Raw genomic sequence first — 19,292 nt, 5'->3', positions numbered from 1 at the left:
ATGCAATCATACCTTTACATAGTTGTTACAAAATGAATTTATATATTGAAATACATAAATTATCGAATTAATTTTGGCTGATGATTATGCGAACAATAATTATTAATCAAAATATATATATGTCTATTAAAATCAACAGACTTTATGTGATTTTATGGCCATTTCTTGTTGTGATTCTATAATATTTAAATGAATAGTAATAGAATTCTTATCATTTTCATGCTGAAATAAAATTTAAAACATTTTCAACGGATCAATTTTCAGTTACAAAATATTTTTATTAAAAGTGGCTTCAAATATACCAAATTATTGTATTGCAATTCAATCTCAGACATCTTAAGCAAAGCAATATGATCAAAACGTGAAAATCTAATTACATATTTGTTGATGTTTACTTGTACAGTTGTACGGTGCAGCGAAGAATATATTGTTTAGACAAACTTCTCTCAAAACTATAATATTCGTATTTCTGCCATAATGTGCTGCTCCTAAGCATCGTTTGGTCTGCCTATCTCTACAGGACGTCACTGCCTATAATGTCAATCATGTATTTTTTATAACTTGTTTCTTGATATTTTTTGTTCTCATTTCTTGTTATTATGTCATAATAATAAAATTGACAATACCATTGTTATCATTTCCATGATTTGATATTTTTCCCGATAAACGGATACGGGTTTCATTGTTATAACATTTTCAACGGATCAACTTTCAGTTGAAAATGTCGTAATGGTGAAACTGGTATCGCCTGTTTGAAAATAGATGTGGGAAGGTACATACGTCAAAAATATTAACTATTATTGATTAAATGCTCCATCAATCTGTTTCTCAGACGTCTTCCTGCACGTAAGATGGGATTCCTTCGTGCAGACTCGGCGGAATCATCATTTTCATCCATTATAGATGCGTCCATTCCGTCATTATACAAACTTTCTTGTAGGTGTGGCACAGGAATCCTACTGGCAATACACATATTGTGCAAGACAGTACACGTGTTTATAATTTGGGAAGCCTTTGCGGGGGAGTAGTGTAATACTCGATCTGCCAAAAGACATCTCCACCTCGCTTTTAAGACGCCATTACAGCGCTCGATGCAATTTCGTGCACGGATGTGCATCCTGTTGTATGACTCTTCAATAACATTATCTGGAGTGCGCACCGGCGTCATCAACCATGGCTCCTGAGGATAACCGGCATCACCTAAAATCAATTTTAACTTGTAATGGTTTTTCATTAAAAATGAACAATAAATTCTCACATCTTATTTTTAACATTACTTCTAAAACTCAACCCAGTCGCACATTGAAAATCGTCTCGACAGTGATAAGAGTCATAAATCAACACTGGGCACAATGTAGTTTGGTTCAGATGCGCGCGCCGCTCCGGATTACATGGCAGTCGTGGCACATATAAAACCTTGAAAAATATTTTCAACATCAAACTATCTTGATTTAAACTGAGAATAGTACAATATGAAATAACAAGTGGTGTATTTCAAATTCTTTCTTCCAATTTCTAGTTTATATTTAGGTATGCTACAGTGTGACGCTTCGGCCATGTGTATCAGCAACAGTCATAAAGAAACTTCAATGAATCACATAGCAGAGTATATTGTGTTTATTAATAAAATAAGATGAATCTATGCATTAACTCCCAAGTTTTAATGATATTATTGTTGATATTAAAGTTGTATTAAGAAACAAACATTCAAAATATATGTTCTATGTGATATGTGTATCTAATAATAATGAAAATGAATAGACAACTCACCGAGCAGCCAACTCCTATCTCTGTTTACATGCTCCATCACCGATTTCATAGTCGAGTGGCGCCAAATGTATGAGTCATGGGTGCTTCCAGGGAATAATGCGTTGACATTCAGGATTCTTAAATCCGCATCGCAAACCTATAAATTAAAATAATAGGTGAAAAAGACTATTCCAGCAAATGATGTAAGTAGATATAAGATATAAATTATCAGAGGAAAACACTTACTAATTGGACATTTATTGAGTAATAACTCTTCCTGTTCACGTATATGTGTGCTGGTGAAATTCGGTCTTCTTTGTGCGGACTCACAATAGCGACATGTGTGCAGTCAATTGCACCACACACCCCAGGGATCTGATATTTCTCGTAGAATCTGATGAAAATTGAAATAAGTTACTTGACATTGGTACTTACAGCATTGTTATGAAAAGGAGTTTGATTTTATTAAAAAAAAACTCAATCATAGGTAAACATCCTGAATAACATAATATACGGAGGTCGCTAAGCAGATGAAATGGCTATCGGTTGGACATATAGCTTGGCGAATGGAACACCTCTGGACAAATGCCACCCGAATACAGTGGTACCCAAGAGCACTAAACGACCACAAGGACGGACGCCCTAAAGGCTGCAGGATAGACAAACGCATAAAGTGCGGTGGCTGTATGTGGCAGCGAAGAACTAGGGACCGAGAACACGGGAAAAAGCCTGGTGAGGCCTTTATTCAGCAGTGGATTGACCATGGCTGGTGATGATGGCTTAAAGCATAATAGCTAGCAATAAATCTTGAGTGTTAGGATACGAGAAGTTGATTGCTCACCGTTCTTTTATTGATGGTATGAGTGCCTCATTAAAGAACACCCATTCATTCAACAAATGGCTATTGATGGCAGTTGTCACTTTTTCAATGGCATTACTCATTGCTCCCAGACTGAGGCCAATATATACCTCCTCACCAATGCCCCGCAAGTAGCTTCCGGTCGCCAAAAATCGCAGTGTAGCTAAAACCTGGATCAAAAATAAACGTTAAAAATCGCGAATTAGGTACACAATTGGACTGAACGGAAAAAGTATATAATAACTGTGAAGTAAAAACTTACCGCGGTTTTCACACTTATTGCCGATTTTCTATTTGGCACTGTCATTACGCCTTCCAGTCTTTCGATTAATTGGCGGGCCAATGGTTTCGACAATCGAAAAAGTTGGATGAAACGCTTGTCGTTTAACTCGAAAGCGTCGTCTCTCTTCCGATATTTGCGGTGTTGTGCATTGGCTTCACCTTCGAAAGCCAGGTTTAATACAAATAAAGCAGTCATGATAATATATAATATATATATATAAACGGGAGAAAACAATTTATAACAATAATCTATTATTGATAACACTCGCGAACTTTCAGTCATCAGTGTCGGAAACTGTCGTCAGTTGATCTGTCAAACATCGACTCTGACAAATTTAGCAATCGGTTCGCTCAACTTATGGTAGAGGGGCATTCGGTGTACGGATTCGGCGAGATGCTTATATACAAAATTTGGATGAACGCAATTATACGGGCGTATTATAAGTTCGTATCATTGAACCTGAACTGAATGAATCAAATGGCACCGTTGGATTTATTTGATTTGGAACCGTTTGGTAGAATGTCCACGGAAACGCTTTTCTGACAACTAATTAGTGTTGCCAGTACTTAAAATCAATTCGTAATATATTAGTCTCTAAAACAGAAACATATTTGAAACGTCAACTTGTTATGAAATTCTAACCTCCTATTGTGGTCTACAATAATACAAATTTAACAAACTGTCGTATTCATTCATTTTAAATATACAAAATATAAAGAATGCTTCATAAATAGGTAGCCATTTAGTTAATTTATAAGATTTATAGGTATGACGAGTTTTTAAAAATTACTTTTGATTAGAGCTTTTCATAAATGACCACTTGTTCATGTCGACAGTATGATATTGTGACTTAGACGACAATCGAACATATTAAATTCGTTAGGTTATATAAAGATCATTCCGGGTTGATTTAACACAGTTTGTAGTTTAGAATCTCCGTTACAAAATATAAATAAAATGAAAATAAATTCTTTGTCTGACATAATAATTATAGTAATGATATTAAATCGAACTCTTTGCATAGAAAATATGGCTGGATTTTGAGATAATAAGACCAAAAGCGGCGTCTTGTTCGCGTATGGTTACTTATGAATAATAGGTATTGATTATTAATCTATAATATATATAATTCAAGTGAACTCCTATGGTGTAAATATCTAACATATTAATATGAACACATCACGATATATAAATGCCGAATAATGCTTATCAACACTTTGACAGATTGCCATTAGTCTATGGATCGTCCGAATTGGTTTGACGTTTCATGTCAAACCATTTCTGATGATCCGAGAACGGTTTGATTTTCAATGATACACTGAACCAAACGTCAAATCTCAAACCATTTCCGGTCTCATACAATTTGTATGTATATTGTCTATGGTTTAATTGGATTTGTTTCGTACAGGTTGAAAGAAACGAACCTTATATATCTGGCGTAAAATCGCATTCGAAAATTTTGGATGAACACCCTAGTAGTCTATGTCACGCTGACAGTTGACGTTTGTAAACAACGTACTGTCATAGTATCGCGTCATCAATTCGCGATCTTATTTTCTAAAGAAGCATAGTTTCCTAAAGTTTATAGTCGGCGACTCATAGTATATAGGTGTGCAATAGTACGTAAAATAAATTAAAAAAATAGTTTTAATTAGTTAACTTTATATAATAACTAGGTAAGTTAAATAAGTTTATAAAATAATTAAGTAATTATTTGAAGCTAAAATAAATTGTGTAATTGTTAATGAACATTTAAATATAATAAATTTATTTATTGAAATCAATTTAATAAATAATTAAAACAGTATTATTGAAAGAAGTTTTTATTTTAAAAATATCCCGCGATGTTTTCTTCGGAGAACATCTGACATAAGGAAAGTGACAGATAGTCAGCTGTCTTTGACATTCGCGTATATATTTACGGAAATAAATTTAAATTAGAGGTTAACTAGACGTCAACCTATTACTAGGTGGCGATTCGAATGTGACATTCGAATTATTGAACACAAGCAACTCAATTCAGAAAGAGCTTCAGAGAGTATTATAAGAGCCATTAGTTAAAATTTTTCGTAATCAAGTATGGTACTTTTGGCATATTGGTCTATGTGCGTGAGCGCGAAACCCGAGAGATGCAGGTTCGATTCCTGCGGGGTATCTTACTTTTAACAAAAAGATATTTTCTATTGATTAAAATATATTTTCTCAGAAGTGAAAAAATTAAGTGTATTATGGTTTGGTTTAATTGTATTCTTAGTTCAATAAAGACATATTATAAGTATTACTGAAAATGGTCGACCCCAGCTTTTGGTGAAATGATCAATAGCTTTTGTTCATTAAATATCAACAATAAAAATACACTATTTTACATGTATTCTTATTTTATTACCTACTTACTTCATTTTATATAAAAAAAGCTAATAAGTGGGAAGTGGCACAAAATAATACATTATTTTTACACAGAGAAATATCAATTTATTTCCTAATTAATATATAATTTACATTCGCTACATTATATAATTGTGTCTATGGAATAATTATCTCTAATAAAAGATGTGGCGGCGCTTTTTAGTGGACTGTAATATGGGGTGATTGTGGATTTGGATGCCGGAGGAGCGCGGTTTAAATGGGAGTCGATCCAGGCACTAACATCTATGTTGTTCGGCTGTCTGGTTGGACCAAGTCCAAGATTTATGCACTTACGTGACTCTCACGGTCACACTTATGAATATGAATGATGTGAGTCGAAACGTTAGCTCAAACCATATCAGATTGTGTGGTTCGATGGTCGTATAGATATCTTATATTAATTGACTGAGTTCGTAAGAAGACTCGAATTGAACTATTGCTTGGATGACGGTCACGCTGTAGCGAGTTGACACGGCCATGGTCTACAAATAATAACTGCCTTAGTATCAAATCACAGGCGACAAATGATTCCTTAAATAGTTAAGCACCTGGACGACAATAATAAATGAGGATAGTAGATATGAGATATTTGTGTGGATGTAAGGATTGGATTGGGATCATAATCGGCCCAACCAAGATGTTTAAAACATTGAACAATAAAATAAATACACGAAAACATGATTGAGTATAAAAGCCCCCATACATGGAAAGGCCAAACTGAACAGACGAAACTGCTTCCGTTTGGCCTGAACGGATGCGTGGACACACACGATGCAATCGTGTCAGTTCTGATTGATCTACTGCAAGGAGTGAACGCGCATATGGATGAGACTGAACTTATGTGTTACACAGTACATAGACTCTTCTTCGTTTTTTAGACATATGAGTTCATTATAATAGGAGAAGAGGATTATAATAGAAACTTAGAATAGCATAACGTGGTATGGAGAGATGCATGCTGGGCGTGTGTCGAATGGACAAGAAGAGGAATGAGTGGATAAGGAAGCAGACAAGGGTTTGCGATGTAATAGAGTTTATTTAAAGCCTTAATGGATATGGGCTGGACACATAGCTCGAAGAGACAATCGTTAGACAAATTAGACATCCAGTGGTATCCAAGAAGTAAAAAACGTCCGCAAGGTACACCTAGAGGCTGCTGGATCGATGAAATTAGAAAGTTCTGCGGAAGTACGTGGCAACGCAATGCACAAGTGGAAGCAGCTTGACAAGGCTTTCATTCAGCAGTGGATAGATTCAGGCTGATGATGATGATGATGATAATAGGTACACTAGTTTTGGTTTATAAACTTGATCAGCAGACAATAGATGCTTGAAATTTTTAGAAATCTTTTCTGTATAAACTATCTATGTAAATTGTTTATATTTTTTGTGATTGTATCACGATTAGCTGTCAGTTTGATCGTCAAACCTTTATTTAAAAGCAAATCATAACAATCGTTACGATTTCTTTTATTGTACTTAGTAGCATTTTGATTTTATGAACCACAATGGTTCTAGTGTTTTGGATAACTCAATGGATTCTAATAAAAAGTCTTTGGATCACGACGCCATTTTGTTAAACACACACAAAACGATCAATAGTATCTCTAGTGACGTTCCTAGACAAAATGCCGCCCCTAGGCAGCGCTGAAATGCTACCCAGTTTTTATACAGTATTTTTTATCATCCTTACATGACCCAAATATTTATGAAATATGTTGTATGGATACATTACTAACAAAATATATACCACTAAATCCAATTTAAATGCTATCTCTACTTCAATAAACAATATTGCGAGTCTACAGTTTTAGATAAATTTAAAAATACACCTGACAACTTTCAAAACACGAGAGCTAGGTAAGTACCTGTGTAGGTACTTACCTATAATTTATAATATAATTCGCAAATCTACACGTGTCATTTTTGGTCATCAAAGACGTGACGTCCAATGACAACATAAGTATACTAGACATCGCGAAACTGACAAAAACACTACAATCCTGTTAAACCTTAATACATTTTGTTTCTAGCCAGTGAGCTTAGTTTAGGTACCTATTTCTATGTAATATACCTAATGATTCTCCTCGATGTGTCGCCCTTGAAGTGACTGCCGTCCCCAAGCGACGCTCAATCTGCCTACCCCACGGGATGTCACTGAGTATCTCGCACATGCCCCACACGGCTGAACGGATTTGCCACACACAATCCGATCAGTCCATCTGGTCAGGCGATTCTAATTGAATCGCTTCAGTCGCTCCGGCCTCCGTATGCGTATAGATCTCAAGGCCAAAATATCCACACATGGTACGGAATTCCATCGGGTGAGGTGAAACTGGAGGTAAAACTGATCAAGTATGGGCCCCTTAAGGCCGTTTTAAATAAACGACAAATTGTCTAACGGTCGATGTGGTCGCGTGTGCGTCGCGAGACCGCTGTATTCCGACGGCGAGCGGAAGAGAGAACGCACCGCTGTTTACTCACTCGCAGTCAGAATAGCGGGATCGCGACGCAGCGGCCGTGTGGTTTCGCTCTAACTTGGCCGACAATTAGGTGTGTTGAGTACGTAAGGTCTCTAAGCTAACAATATATTTTTTTAATAAAAAAGACTTGCATCACTTATTGATATAATATCGTCTCTAATCTGGCAGAACACACTAACTGGAGCATACTAGTTTTGAGTAATTAGACTTTGAAGTTGTTAAAATGTTTGAAATGGTCTATCATGTGAGTTTATTAAGTAATCGTAAAAAGGATGACTTTTAAATAAAGACTGTTTATTTATTAAGAAGGTTTCCAGACGGTAAAGTTTGAAATAAGGGACAGTTTGGTACTAACTCAATATGTCATTTTTTCGAATTAGTGTCTTCTGCCAGGACAGTGACGATAATATGTACCTCGATTTAATTCTAAGCTAACCCAAACGCCAATTTTTTGAAAAGACGTTTTTTTACATCAATCGATTCTCTATATGAAATTTACAACATTTCTGTTTAAACCTAAATGCAAAAGATTATATCGAATTTAAGAAACAATTATTTTCATGCCACTTCTTAAGTATCCTAAGTGATATTATTTGCCAATGTATAATTTCTCATGAATTTTAAATTGGAAAAAATTCCCCAAAATTAATCGTAATTTGAAAAACAAAAAAGATTTTTTAATACTTCGATATAACAGGACTAAAATCGAATTAAGTATAGGTTGGTAACTTCTAAATTTGGCTTACCTGCAAATTTTATGGTAGAGCGTTTAGGATAGTTTAGGATTGAATAGTTGGTATAAACACACAATGTAAAAAAATATATTCCTTAAAACTATTTCAGCCAGAATAAAATATAATATATTTGCAGTTTTCTTCTTCCACCCTGTCCGTCCCAACATTGGGGCATAGGGCAAGCACAAGTTGGCGCCACTTCCCTTGGTCGATCGCCAACTCCTGCGCCTCCCACCATGTTAGACCTGCAGCACGTAGGTAGCTTTTGTAGCACCGTTGCAGGGTGAGGAAGGGCCGGCCACGGCGACGGAACCCTTGACGTTGTGCCACAAGGGTACGAAGTGCCGCACTCTTTGGCAGCATCCGGAATACGTGTCCCAGCCACGTAAATCGTCTCTTCGTGATAACTTCAATCACTGAAGGCTGCTGTGTCTGCTCACGAACTCGGGTATTTGTAACGCAGTCGTACCAATGTACCCCTAAGATTCGGCGGAGACATCGATTCTCAAAGTTCAAAAGCCGAGACACTTGAAGCTTAGTAAGATGCCATGTCTCACAGCCATACAGGAGCACAGGTATCACGCACGCGTTAAACAAACGACATTTGGTCCTCACAGAATACAGCCTAGACCTCCATGCGACTCCAAGCTGGTTGAATGCAGAGCCCGCCACACCCATGCGGATTCCAAGCTCACCAGAAATACCACCATCATCGGCAACCGTGGCACCCAAGTATTTGCAGTAAATGGTTATAATTATATTTATGATGTAAACATTACTATATAGCGTATATATATCTTTACCTCAATACTACAAATAGATAACTCTGATTTGGTCAATGTTGGGAAAATGAAACTTTACTTGATTATCATAAAATCTAGGCTAATATTATTATTGAAAATGAACATGAAAATTGTGCTTGTCTTATTGGGAACAATTAAATAATGTTCAATCTTAGACTATATATACATCTAGACGTCACCCATTGCATTGCTAAATGAAGCTGCGTGTCGAATGCATTCGTACACAAATGTTTAGGACCATAGACCATTTCGCTAGTGCTCGCACTAGACGCTGAGAATTAAAATTATAATTTTCTATTTTTTTACGTCATATAGTATTTTTAAGCGGTCAAGATGCAACCATTAGGTAAAGATATTCATAATTTAAGTTATTTTAAAGAAACACTAGGTCACTGATATTAAAATATATAAGAATATACAAATAAATTATCACGAACATATATTTCAACTTACCTATGAAACGTAATACCATCTCCTTGCTTATCAGTATGGTTACGACATTTTAATACAACACACAGAACCATCTTTTCTACTTAATTAACTAAAAATATTTACCACTGACTTTATTTAAACTGACGTTTAACACGAAAAATTACAATATTAGCAACACGCTATCGACGCTTAGCTATGGAACAAACCAAAATTTGGCGGCGACACCACAGCAAATGATCTCACACATCTGTAAACCTTTTATCTTACTCTAGCACGTGTCGCAGATATTATATTATGGGTGCCAAATATTTTCTTTCTCGCACATATGCATCGTTTATGTACAGGCCTTGTGTTCAATTGTTTTTAAAAATATTGTAAATATTATTTTATTTATTTAATGCATTATTGGTTATTGAGTTATCTATTATTTCCAAACTCAAAATTAACACAGTTCCCATTAACTTCTGACTTACTAAATTTTATTATTTTGTAGAGAATGGAATGTAGAATATTATTCTATAGCTTACTCAAAAACAGTGAAAATCAAGTTATCTAGTTGTAGTATTGAGGTGCAGATATGAATAATGTTAATATGACAGTATTGAATTATAAACACCAAAAAACGTGTGATTTTATTATACATGTTTATAAATATATATAAGACTCCATAAAAATCTACATTCTTTAATAGCTATGAAAGTGTAATTAAGTCATTTAATTAACGTGGTATATATTTATTTTATAAAAGCAGCTGATGTTATATTAGAAACAAATTATTCATCGCATTTTAATGGCTTTTTACGAGAATGAATCATTTTGTGTACTTTCAAGCCATTAGACTGTATACATGAGAAATTACATTGATCACATTTATAAGGTTTAACACCGGAATGAATCATTTTGTGAACTTTTATCTGACCGGTAGTTACACATGAGTAGTCACATGTATCACACTTGAATGGCCTTTCGCCTGAATGAATCATTTTGTGTGATCTCATGCCACTCGACTGAATACATGCAAAATTACATTGATCACATTTAAAAGGCTTTTCACCAGAATGAGTCATTTTGTGTAATTTCATGTGACCAGGTGTAATACACGAGAATGAACATTCATCACATTTAAGTGGCTTTTCACCAGAATGAGTCATTTTATGTAATTTCATGTGACTAGGTGTAATACACGAGAATGAACATTCATCACATTTAAGTGGCTTTTCACCAGAATGAGTCATTTTATGTAATTTCATGCCTTTAGACTGTATACACGAGAAATTGCATTGGTCACATTTAAACGGTTTTTCACCGGAATGTGTCATTTTGTGTGTTTTCATATTGCTAGATTTTATACATGCAAAGTTGCATTGATCACATTTAAATGGCTTTTCACCAGAATGAGTCCACTTGTGAGATTTCATTACGCGAGATGTTGAACATGAATAATTGCATTCGCTACATTTAAATGGTTTTTCACCAGAATGAATCATTTTATGTGATTTTAACCCACTTGACCGAATACAAGCAAAATTACATTGATCACATTTAAGAGGCTTTTCACCAGTGTGAGTCATTTTATGCGATTTCATATCAGCAGATCGTCTACATGAGTAAATACATTCATTACATTTAAATGGTTTTTCAATCGAATGACTTAATGTTACTGATCTATGTATTTCTTTGTGGAGCTTCAATAAGTCATTCGATGCATAATACTTGAAACAAAAACAGCACGCAAAGTTCTTTACATGAAAAATGGCTTTTTCTAACTTTATGACAGCTACTAACAATTCGGGTTTTGTGACGTTAGCATCATAAAAATAACGTTCTCCGGTACAACAGGTGGCTTTTGTATTAGTTGGTATTTCATTATATTGTTCTAATTCTTTTTTAATGTCTAGTTTCTCAATCAGATTATCACCAAGAAGTTGTTTTTCTGATCTCACCCAGTCCGTCTTTCGATTTTTCACATTTGCCACCACAGCTCTTGTATGAATAGTCTATAAAAAAAACAAATAATGGATATTTACAGAGTAATATATTTTACAAAAACTCATCTGCGGATTTTTAATCAAGATCATATCGTCACTTTTCTGGCAGAAGAAACTAATTCGAAAAAATTACATATTGAGTAAGTTATACCAAAATGTTCCTTATTTTAAACTTCACCGTCTGGAAACCTTCTTAATAAATAAACAGTCTTTATTTTAAAGTCATCCTTTTAACGATTACTTAATAAACTCACATGATAGACCATTTCAAACATTTTATCAACTTCAAAGTCAAATTACTCAAAACTAGTATTCTCCAGTTAGTGTGTTCTGCCAGAACAGAGCCGATATAGCAGTGACAAAGGGTGGAGGTACGCTGTTAGGATTCGTCATAAATAGTGCACACTAAACTTTGTCAGTCATACTTATTAGTTTTCGTTAAACTAAGAATACAATTTGCAGGTAGAGCAGGTTACTTTTTTTAAATTCAATTAAATCCTACTTAATCTAAACCAAAACAGGTTAGGTATACTATGGGCGAGCCGACAAAAATAGTAAACACTTTTTCAGTCATACTTGTTGGTTTTCGTTGAATTAAGAGTAAATATTGCAAATGGCATTGGTTATTAAGTCCTGCTTAAACCAAACCATAATCGATAAAAAATATTCTTCTACCTATAAAACATCTAAAATTATGTATAGTTTAATAGCATAATTTTATGTTTTATAAATAAAACAAATATTTTTTTACTATTATCTACTATGTATTGGATTGGGCAGGGTTAATTTGAATTTTAAAAACTGACAAATACTATCTACACATTGTGATATGTCAGACCGCTAAATAAAAATTGATCCAGGATTTAAGACACAAGAAATAAAACGAAATACAATATACATCAACTTGTAAGCAATAGCCATAACTAGCATGCAAAAATCTTGCAATAATGAATGGATAACATCAGATATCATTTGACTCCTCGTGTTCAATAAACGTTAAGACGATACATCAGTGAAACGGAAAATAATTTTCAGCTATAGGCGCGACGAAATTTTGGACTCGCTGGCATTCGGAGAGTGAACGTCGAGCTGTGAAAACGTCATTTTGTTTCGTGATGGCGACGGGGGTATTAATTCTTAAACCGTGTAAAGACGACTAAAAACGTTACCCATTTACTTGAAAAAGAAAACATGTCAATAAATACATTATTATTGTTACTAATAGAACAATAAACTGAACATTAAATGGACACATTGGATTTATAGAACAAATTATATTTCGTTCGGCGTGCGTCATTTGCACCCGCCTAGCCACGATCTTTTTAGACCATGCCTCAACTGAGGTATAGCCTTAAATTGATGTAAAACATTAAAGTTCTTTCCGAGATACATCTTCTTACATGACATTGAAACCTTAGTAACCATTGATTTAATGATAGAAATATAAAAAAAATTTCATTTTAGGAATACGACATACGAATACAATTAACATTATTAGGTATTTTAAAATGAATACCTACAATGCTATAAAACATTGTGTATGCATACCTGATTTTCTGGCCCGGATTCAGAATAAGAGCAACTAGGTTTTATATCTTCATATTTGATATCCTGTGCTGTGTCTTCAACAAACGATTCTTTGAAATCATCTCGCTGATAATCAATTTCAGTTTTTATATTGGTAAAGTTCGGTATAGGGTTCTGAAAATAAATCAATAAGATACTTTTTATTATTATAATAATATACCATCATCTTAGATTATAGAAGAATATAGATAGAGCTATTGCAAGTTTTTGTCCCTCAAAACATGACGAACTTGTTCACGCACTTGCCTTGCCCCCTTCACGCTTCCGCCGCGACCCTTTTCAGGGTTATTCGAAAATATTATGTGTGACTGTGTGCGTGTCGTAGTGTTGCCAGATATCGAATATTTATTCCAATGCTATAATTTTACAAGAGATGTTTTTATAAATTATATTATGGCAACACTGGCGTGTTGGCTATGCACTTGGTAAAACATTACTCACTAAGATCGGCTCATGCGGAGGGCTTGACCATCATAAATCGTCAGGTGTTCTACAACTAATTTAATCACAGTATAAAAAGTATTGAATGACAAGTGGCGCCCTCACTCTAAGAAAAACTTGTGAATCTATAACAGGGGAATTCAATTTTTTTATACGCACCGTCCACTTTTGTATCTCTGTTAGTACGAGGGTGGGTCAATAAGTCCTTAGAAAAGCCGACAGGTGGCGCGACTAGTACTGTAAGCGGTTTGTTTTCATGCAGCGGCACTACCGATTCAGTATGCTGCGAAGTTTCAATCAGATTGGTCGGGTTGTTGTGTGTTTCTCGTACATTTAAAAAAAAATTTGCTTGTGGAAAATGGAAAAATGGAAAATGGAGAAAATTGAGTTTAGAGCTGTTATTAAACATTTTAATATAAAAGGGTTAACAGCAAAGGATATAAAAAATGAGTTGGATTTAGTTCACGGCATATCTGCTCCTTCACTTGCAACTATTTATAACTGGTTAAATGAATTTAAACGTGGTCGTACATCAACAAAGGATGAACCACGCTCAGGACGTCCTGTAGAGGTGACTACACCAGAAATGATCAATAAAATCCACGATATGGTGTTAAGTGACCGAAGATTAAAGTTAAGTGAGATAATTGAGGTTACAGGGATCTCAAAAGGTAGCGTCATTTCTATTTTACATGACAAATTGGGCATGAAAAATATTTCTGCAAGATGGGTGCCGCGTTTGCTCACAGTCGACAATAAACGCAATAGGGTGGTGGCCTCTAAAACCCTGTTGTCGCTCATGCAACGCAATCCGGATAAATTTTTTCGTCGCTTTGTGACTGTAGATGAAACATGGATACACCACTATACTCCCGAGACGAAAGAACAGTCAAAGCAGTGGATTGCGAAGGCAAACCATGTCCAAAGATGGCGAAAACCGTAAAATCAGCTGGTAAGGTTATGGCTACTGTATTTTGGGATGCACGTGAAATTATTTTCGTTGACTATTTGGAAAAAGGAAAAACAATAACAGGGGATTATTATGCATCTTTATTGGACCAGCTAAAAAACAAAATTGAAGAAAAACGGCCTCATTTAAACAGGAAAAAAATCCTCTTTCATGCCCGTGTTCACACATGTTTACGATCAATGGCTAAAATTGAAGAATTGAAGTTCGAATTGGTCGACCACCCACCGTATTCGCCAGATTTAGCCCCCAGTGACTTTTTCCTTTTCCCAAACTTAAAAAAATGGCTAAGTGGACAACGTTTTTTTTCAAATGAAGAAGTCATCGATCGGACAAATGCTTATTTTGAGGACCTTCCGAAAACTTATTTTTCTGACGGTTTAAAAAAAATTGAGAAACGTCTAACCAAGTGTATTGAGCTCCAAGGAGATTATGTTGAGAAATAAAAAAATAATACAAAAATCAAAACTGTTTTAATGCTTTTTTCTAAGGAATTATTGACCCACCCTCGTAGTAAAATTTTTACCCACCGGTTCCACAGTAATCGTGATTAATAAAGTAGGGAAGTAACTTTACAAGTTAAAGCATATATTAATAATTACTTACCAACTACTTTATGTCAGACTTTCTACTAAAGTTAAACAACTGTAGTTAAATCTGTCTTTGTATTTATATTTTGCACACATAGAAGCTTGAAGTCTAATGAAATTACATTTAATTAATTAAATTATTAATGAGATCCCTGAGGCTGACGTTGTGAAGCTAAAATAGTGGATATCTGGCTCAATTTTTGTGAGGAACAAACAAAGGTCTCCTCTTTCGGAAATGTTCAGGCGGTTTCTTTCTTTGGTCATAATATGATGACAGCACTGAAGTCTGATTCCTCAAGATATGAGATAGGGAAAGGTATCAATAAACTGAATATCATTTTCCACGTATTTGGATATAAGAAAGGCATTTTTTTTAAATTTTCCATAGGTTTTCATATCTACCAATATCAAATTTATGTTTACTTTCTTCATCATATCTGATTTCTAACAGTTCTTCTCGGCAAGTTGTATCAACCTTTTCAATATTTGTAGTAAAAGGATTTTTCATCTAGTCATCCACATACATATCTAATAAAAATGTTTTAACACTTTCAGCCCGGCAGGTTTTAATAAAATTTACCCCTATTCCCGGACAAATTTGAGTGAAATTGGTTTTTTCTAGTAAATGATATAATCTTGGTTTATTGGCTTATTTGTGGGAATATTTAAATAAAACTTTCAGGAACAATCCAAAACAGTTTAATAATTACGAATAGTGTGATATTTCTGCCAGCAGATGCCTTTGTTAAGAGGAACATCACACTCTTTACACACGTACCGAGTCTCGCCCCTTTTTTTATTTTTGGCACATACCTTGCATAGCCTTGTTGGATATGCCTTTTTCTGCGTCGCTAGAATCACCTGTAAGGTATGTCTGGACATGTCTCCAGATAATCTTACAGGCAAATCCAGCGTCACATGATGCCTCAGAGCCGGAGAAGACGAGACATCGGTACCAAAAGACATTAAAGAAATTGAATACTCTACTAAAAGATCTTTAAATTCTAACTTACGACTAGACTTACCACCATGAAAGTTGAAACGGCTACTAGTGGGCGGTAGGGACCAGGTTGACTATCCCTGATCTACGGTATATATAATTACGAAGCAATTAACCAGTAATTCTTACATATGATCTTAATATGTTTGGTCATCGGTTATTGTGTGTTAAATCAGGGTATCAATTAAGTGACCTAATTGCTAACCGACGCCCGGATCACTTAAAATTTCAGTTACAACGTACTTGCACTTGCTAATAATATTGTGTGTTCAATATAAAGCATGTTACATTATCAAATCTTGCGAATAACTCAATGAATAAAAAAATTGTTAATTAAAAATTATTTGCAAGTTTAAGTTAGTTACAACAAAAAAATCTAGGAGTGATCCGTGACGTCGGTTAGTAATTATTAAAGTCATACCTACTTTGACTTATAACACAAAAGCCGATCGTTAATAGTAAATCATAATGGAAAGCGCTTCCGTGATTATTAACTAAATAACCATTAGTTAGAATTTGTCACAATAATTATGTATGACGCCTTTAGCATAGTGGTAGGTATACGTGCGTGGGCGCGATACCCGAGAGATGCGGGTTAGATCCTGCGGGGTGTCTTACTTTTTTCAAAAAGATTTTTTCTATTGGTTATAATATATTTTCTCAGAAGTGTTTTCAAAATTATTATGTATGTTCAATAATTAATCTTGATGAAATGTCAATAAGACGATGTCAAATACATGAAATAGTTAGCATATGTATTAAAAATGTATGAGCTTTGTGTTGTTAACAATGATTATTCATGAAATAATGTACTTCCTTGGTGCTTAGTGCTACGCTACGTGCTAGGTGACATATCCTAGCAAAAGGACACACACTATACTATCGCAATGGCCACACTGCACGCTTCGCACCTCGCTACGTGATTATTAGTCACCTAGTGAGTCTCCTGGCGAACAAACGTGTTGGTTAATTTTTTGTGTTACCTAGTAATTTTGAAAGACGGAGGAAGTTTTAATAGGGGCGGTTTATAAAAAAGAACCTTTGTAGAATAATGTAACGTCTCTTTCAATTTGCCTAACAATAAGTCAAGTGTTTCCTGGTTCATCCTCAAATAACTAAACAACTTTTCACCGTATTTCTGAAATTCTTTGTAGAGAAGTTGAAACTCTCCAAAAGAACTTCGAGATGAATCGACATTATGCAACCAACAAGTTCGAATATGAGACTTTCGAAATTTTAAACTTAAATTCTCTGTGAGAAGTAGCTTTCTGATTAGTTTTGAGAATGTCATATCATTGTTGACTTGAGCGCTCCCAAATTTCAAATGAATTTGTATCTAAAGGGTCGATGACATTGAGATACTTTACACGCTACTTGTTGGCGAATTTACAATCTGCTCGTAAACTCGCCCAGTGTTATCATCGAACAAGCTAACAAGCAGATTATAAACAATCTACCGAGAAAAGTTGACAGCCAGTCAACTGTACACACTTACATGCTGACGTGTGGGTCTACTGCGTCTGCGCAGTGGAGCAATGGAAGCGACCTCCCGGTAAAAAAACGAACTACTCATTTTGACATTTACCGTTTTGACGTTTTAAAATGGAATCATTATTCGGAAAGCATTTTACGTTCATTTCCGTTCCACTACATAGCGCTAGAGCCTGATTAAAGTAAATACAACACAATATTATGATATCAGCTAGCTTGTGTATATTATCCATGCTTTTTGACGTATATTATCTATTGTCTATGATCGGCAACTACCTTCTGTCAAAATAGTCGCTGGCTTGTGGCTTCTCAGCTAATGGAAAGTTTTGTGTGTCATCGTCACAATCGCAATAGCTGAATCGCCCGCTTTTGAATTCGCCAACAAACAGCTTGTAAAGTAGCTCAATGTCATTGACGCTCAGGCACGTAGCGTACAATGTGGCAGTAGTATTTTTAGTAGACAAGCATAGCAAATAGCTTAGCACTTCGGTGTAGCCGACGCCTAATAGGTAGGCAGTTATTGTATTTCGCAAATGTAATGTCTATAATAGTTTCCATCGCACACGCGTAATGTGTTACGCTATTGAATACCTACATATGTTTCAATAATATTCTAATTTAATCGGTTCCAGACCAAAAATAAACTAAAATTCACATTAAATAGATTTTGAAACACAAACCTCAATCAATAATATGCTCTTGGAATCGTCGAAGTTCTCTTGTTTAATATTTAAGTTGCCTTTCGGGATGTTTGGATATAAAATTGGCACATCTATCCAATGCTGCTGTTCTGCGTCAGCTTCTAATAATTCATCAGGTTCGCGTTTGATTTTGATATCCATTTTGCGTAAAGCAGTCTCACGAAGCAGCGTTGCGGGGTGACGTAAAAGAACCATAGAGTACTGATAAATTATGATTGACCATAAACAAAAGTCTATAAGATGTTTACCTCCGAAACCTTTTATTAGCGAAGATTGCGTAAATAAAATTTTATTAATCTTCTGATCTGAGACAATAAATTCAATACGGGTTTTTTTCCTTCGACATTTGTTATAATATTCTTTTATTGATTTCATTCATTTTTAAACCTCGTCGCACGTTTATAAACACGGCTGTCAGACTGCCAACCAATGTAGGTAGATATTGCACACGAAAATAACCAACTTTTAATATATTTTACTGTGTATAATAATATGGCAATGAAAATCGGAACTTGTTATGTCGCACATGTATTGGAAAAGAGACCTAACTATTTTCAGTTATAATCACCAATGGAACGTCGCTAGCGCCATCTACATATTGTGCGTGCGTACTTAGGTACCAATATAGTCCAGTCAAATTTGACCGAAAAATTCGTTATGGTTGCAAAGGTGGGGTAGAAGATTTTTTTCCAACTTGTATTATAATGATAATGAGTAAGAGCCCTATGCACAATCGTCTGTCATAATTACAACAAAATTACAACAAAACACTATGCAG

General features: G+C 35.0%; 1 long non-coding RNA gene across 1 annotated transcript; it reads right to left on the bottom strand.

Moving 5' to 3' along the window:
* Positions 1 to 9,621: 9,621 nt before the first annotated feature.
* LOC147076273 (uncharacterized) lies at positions 9,622 to 18,707 on the bottom strand. The gene is made up of 3 exons (XR_015069889.1): positions 18,494 to 18,707; positions 13,286 to 13,438; positions 9,622 to 11,746 (listed from the first exon to the last, which is right to left on the bottom strand). It is a non-coding gene; the product is annotated as an uncharacterized LOC147076273 (long non-coding RNA).
* Positions 18,708 to 19,292: the final 585 nt, after the last annotated feature.

Source organism: Rhyacophila brunnea, unplaced genomic scaffold (assembly GCF_057557595.1).
Source record: "Rhyacophila brunnea isolate RB1 unplaced genomic scaffold, BYU_Rbru_1.0 scaffold_13, whole genome shotgun sequence".
In the NCBI taxonomy this organism is placed as follows: Eukaryota; Metazoa; Arthropoda; class Insecta; order Trichoptera; family Rhyacophilidae; genus Rhyacophila; species Rhyacophila brunnea.
Note: the sequence above shows the minus strand (reverse complement) of the source record. Positions and strands in the feature narration are given on the sequence as shown.